General features: G+C 37.9%; 1 protein-coding gene across 3 annotated transcripts in view; it reads right to left on the reverse strand.

Moving 5' to 3' along the window:
- Positions 1–5,000, reverse strand: part of LOC106873305 (rho guanine nucleotide exchange factor 10) — a 170,300-nt gene that overhangs the window by 76,424 nt on the left and 88,876 nt on the right. The gene's annotated exons all lie outside the window — the stretch shown is intronic.

Consider the following 5,000-nt stretch of genomic DNA (forward strand, 5'->3'; position numbering starts at 1 on the left):
GTTTGAGATATCAGTGCTACCAATGCTATCAATGACAGTGCAGACATCAATGATCTTGTAGGTCTCCATATATTGGATACCTTGAGATCTAAGTTCCTCACCCACAACATTGGCTTACAGCATGATGGTGGTTTGGGCATATCTCATGACTGTGATTGACATACACTCAATAAATTTAAGTAAAAATTCATGTATACCTTTAGTCAATTATGCATCAAAATTACTGTATCTATTAATTTGTCCAAATTTGATTTCTTAGATGTTTCCCTAGACTCAGACTGACACTCTTATGAACCCTATCATAAATCGAATGAGAAGCTCACCTCTTCAAAGGAAATATTTAATAAAGCAGTCCCCTACTATAATGATGCTCTAGCTAAGAGCAACTTCAAAGACAAGATATCATATAACCCTTCAGTTAAAAATATGAGGCCCAAAAATAGATAAACAATATGGTTCATCCAGCCCCTGTCTCCTTAAATTTTAAAACTAACATAGGCAAGAAATTTCTGGCATTATTAAATAAGCATTTTCCAGTAAACCACAAATACAGGAAGATTTTTAATAGACACGTACCTTTTATCTTTTACTTGCTTCAAACACAGACACAAAGACACACACACATAGATATAGAAATATACATACATATATATGATGGGCTTCTTTTAGTTTCTGCGTACTAAATCAAATCACAAGACTTTGGTTGGTTCAAGGCTAGTGTAGAAGACACTTGTCCAAGGTACCACACAGTGGGACTGAACCCCAAACCATGTGGTTAAGAAGCAAGTTTCTTACCACACTGCCATGCCGGTACCTTGACAAAAATTTAATTCAGTTGTTGCCCCTATATGAAGGACATATCACTTGCAAGTCACACCAAGAGCCCACTCCCTGTTGTAACTGTCAAGATAACAAAGCTTGCCCATTTATCAGGCTTGTTGTTTACAAAGCTGGAGTTACAGCAGTGTTCTAAGAAAATGTAACTGAGAAGAAAAATCATGTCAATGCAAACCACCAGCCTTCTTTCCACCACAGTGATAAAAATACAGCCAGTAAGTTAGGTAGCTGAGTATGGGAGCTGAAGATCAACTGCACACCACATACAACCAAGTGAAGAAATCTATGCCATATATAACTGGGTCAAATAGATGCAAGTTATGCGTAGCTGAAAATTGCATATTGTTTTGAGGTTCCAGAATTCCACCACACTACTTAATTCCAGATCTGAACTTTTTAGGAAATGCGAAGACATTTTGTTGAACTAGAGGACACCACCCACTCCAAATTGAATAACTATCTCACAAACTTTGGCCTCCACTCTGTTTTATTATTATACACCAGCTAGATTAATTATTACACCATTTTGAGCATGGCCATTGCCAGTACTGCCTGACTGGCCCTCGTGCCGGTGGCACGTAAAAGCACCCACTACACTCTCAGAGTGGTTGGCATTAGAAGGACATCCAGCTGTAGAAACTCTGCCAGATCAGATTGGAACCTGATGTAGCCATCTGGTTTCACCAGTCCTCAGTCAAATCATCCAACCCATGCCAGCATGGAAAGCGGACGTTAAACGATGATGATGTTGATGATTATGTTGACAACAGACAAAGGTGATGAAGATCTTCCTTTTCTTACGTTTCTTTCTTCATGTTCCACTTTTTGCATTTACCTTTTTCACATCTTGCTTCTCATTCTTTTTTTTTTAAGTTTTCTCATAAAACAGCATCGTGGTTCTTAAATACATCTAACAATATGCACAGAGCCTGAACGATTACATAAAGATAAATGGTATGGTATATAAATCTGTTGAATTACAGCATGAAGTTATTAGTAGCTCTTTTGTAAATTGTGTATGTGTGTGTGTGTGTGTGTGTGTGTGTGTGTGTGTGTGTGCATGTGTGTGTGTGCATGTGTGTGTGTGTGTGTGTGTGTGTGTGTAATCCAGAACCATTTCACTTGTTAGCCATTCTTCATCCATTAATATTGTTGTCTACACCCACGTTTCAGTGGCCATCCATCCCCATCTCAGACCAGCAAATTATCTCTCCTCATTCACTGTGCTCATCTCTCTCTCTCTCTCTCTCTCTCTCTCTCTCTCTCTCCTCTCTCCCCTATCTGTCTATCTATCTATCTATTTATCTATCTATCTATTTATCTATCTATCTATCTGCCTGGCTCCTGCAGCCTGCTGAAACATGTCATCTGTCCCCATTTCCTGTCAACTGTATCATCATTACTACCCAACTACTATCATTCCTCTAGCCTCCCCAACTTGTGCACCTCATCTTTTCAACTCTTCCCAAACCTCACAGAGGTTGCCTACCTCCCGCTCTCCCATATCCTGTCTCTTTCACCCCAATACATTCTTGCGAACCCCCACCCCCCACCCCACCCCACAATTACTCCCTTCATACCTTGAGGTGTCACCTGAACAACTCATCACCACTATTTATTTCTTTGAAGATGCTATTTCATTCTCACTCTCTCTTCTAAAAATATGAATAGCAATGTAGCTCTTCTACAAGAACCTGGTCTATTCCAACCACTTTCCTCATACATTAACTACTATCTAATATAAGGATGCACTCCCCCACACATTCCTCATATTTTATAGATCTGCAAGCTGCATGGAGGTCTCAATAATGCTGGTGCCATGGAAAAAAAGCATCCCATACACACTGTAAAGTGGTTAGTGTTAGGAAGGTTATCCAGCTATAGAAATCATGTCAATTTAAACACTAGAGAATGAGGCAGTCCTTGGACTCATCAGATCCTTGGGAAACCATCCAAACTATGCCAGTAGGGAACATGAATGTTAAGTGATGATATGACAATGATGATGTTGGTGATATATATATATATATATATACATGAAAGTAAATATTTGCCTGGACTTCATCTCCCTTCTGTCGACATTGGATTTTAGCTATCTGGTCCAGTCTGCACACTTATTGTCTGCATCTATCATATGCCTCTTTTCTTAATGGGCTCTTAATGTGTGTGTGAGTGTGTGAGTATGAGTTGAGTGCGTGTATGTATGATTTTGTCAACATGGCTTGATGTTGCATACTAATTTTAAACAAATATCACTGCAATCTTCCATGAAGAAATGTCTGGCTGTAGTGTTGGTCATGTTTGAAGGACTAGAATAATATCTATTTTGCTTTGAGACAGATGAAGATTAGTAACAGAAAGAGCATTCAGCCATTGATGATATGTTTCAATGAATTTTGCAAGCATGTTGTTGGTGGTGATGGTGGTAGAAGTCAATTGGACAGGCTACTTTTGTTTTTGGATGGTAAACCTAGTTTGTTGACCACCTGGCCCTCAGATGCCTTTCACAGAGTCCACTCTATTGCTAATATTTTGGCCAAATCTCCACTTAGAGAATAATAAAGCCCTTCCTCCACATATCATGGAGGCCCTGAAAGAACAAACTATGCATACTGCTCTTCCTCCTTCAATCAACAGGGCCACCGTTGGTAAAGGCAGACCTGGGCAAGATCATTTGAGGAAAGTTAACTGTTGCCTATTCAAGTGAGTCTCTCTTCTCTTTTCTATGAATGGCTGCCAAAGGGCCAATACAGCTTGATATCATTAAAAAAACACTGCAAACACTAGGCAAGTCAATGGGAATATGTATAATGCAAGAAACATCAAAAGTTAAATGGAAATATATACACATTAGATATGTTAACATTAAATTACCCATAGCTTTTCTTCAAAATTTCATAATTAAACAATTCTGTTTTCCTACACCTGAACATTCTACAGATATGTCTATCCTTAATGTAATTCTCAACCAAAATCAAAGTGACAGTGTCACAAACTCAACCTTTAGATTAACAATACAGGTATAATCCATCTGAAGGGCTTCCACGGTTTCTGTCCCATTTCAGTCCAGATTCTTGGGACCCTATTTCCCTTGTAAGGCTTAGGGCAATTTGAAGCTATGATAACAGACACTCAAACATGGGTCCATGCAGTGGGATTAAGTCTGAGAGTTTCATGGGTACAAAGTAAACAAGCATATACATTGGGTTTTCAGTTACCATTTATCTTAATCCATTGTTATCTAGATCTTTAGCCTTCAGATTACTCTGTCAGATGTAACGCTTATTTATGCATATTGTTTTGAATTAATCAAGTATTACCTCATGGCTTTGAGATTTCAATGATATTATTGTTTATTTTTAGAATGACATTGTTGGGTAGGTGTGATTGACTGGACCTGGCCAGTTTGAACATAAAACAAGAAAAATATTTGGGCCAGATATGGTTGATTTAAATAATAGTGTTAAATTATTACAAAAAATATTTTTATTGTAGTGTTTTATGAGTTTTATTAGCTTTTTTGCTTATTATTTTGAAAATTTGAACAAGGCACAGGAGTGGGTGTGTGGCAAGTAGCTTGCTTACCAACGACATGATTCTGGGTTCAGTCCCACTGTGTGGCACCTTGGGCAAGTGACTTCTACTATAGCCTTGGGCCGACCAAAGCCTTGTGAGTGGATTTGGTAGACGGAAACTGAAAGAAGCCTGCTGTATATATGTATATATATATATATATATATATATATATATATATATATATATATATATATATATATATATGTATGTATGTGTGTGTATATGTTTGTGTGTCTGTGTTTGTCCCCCCAACATCGCTTGACAACTGATGCTGGTATGTTTACATCCCCGTAACTTAGTGGTTCAGCAGAAGAGACTGATAGAATAAGTACTAGGCTTCCAAAGAACAAGTCCTGGGGGTCGATTTGCTCGACTAAAGGCAGTGCTCCAGCATGGCCACAGTCAAATGACTGAAACATGTAAAAGAGTGAAAGAGTAAAAGAGTAAATATTACCTTTTTCCAGACATATTACATGTGAGTGCCGAGAATAAAAGGGAGCAAATTTATCTCACAAACTGCTAACCTAGTACAATCTTGTACATTTATGTTGTTTTTTTCTTTTTTTTTTATCATAGTATTTTTTAAA

Source organism: Octopus bimaculoides, chromosome 6 (genome assembly GCF_046866305.1).
Source record: "Octopus bimaculoides isolate indiv1 chromosome 6, ASM4686630v1, whole genome shotgun sequence".
NCBI classification, from domain to species: Eukaryota; Metazoa; Mollusca; class Cephalopoda; order Octopoda; family Octopodidae; genus Octopus; species Octopus bimaculoides.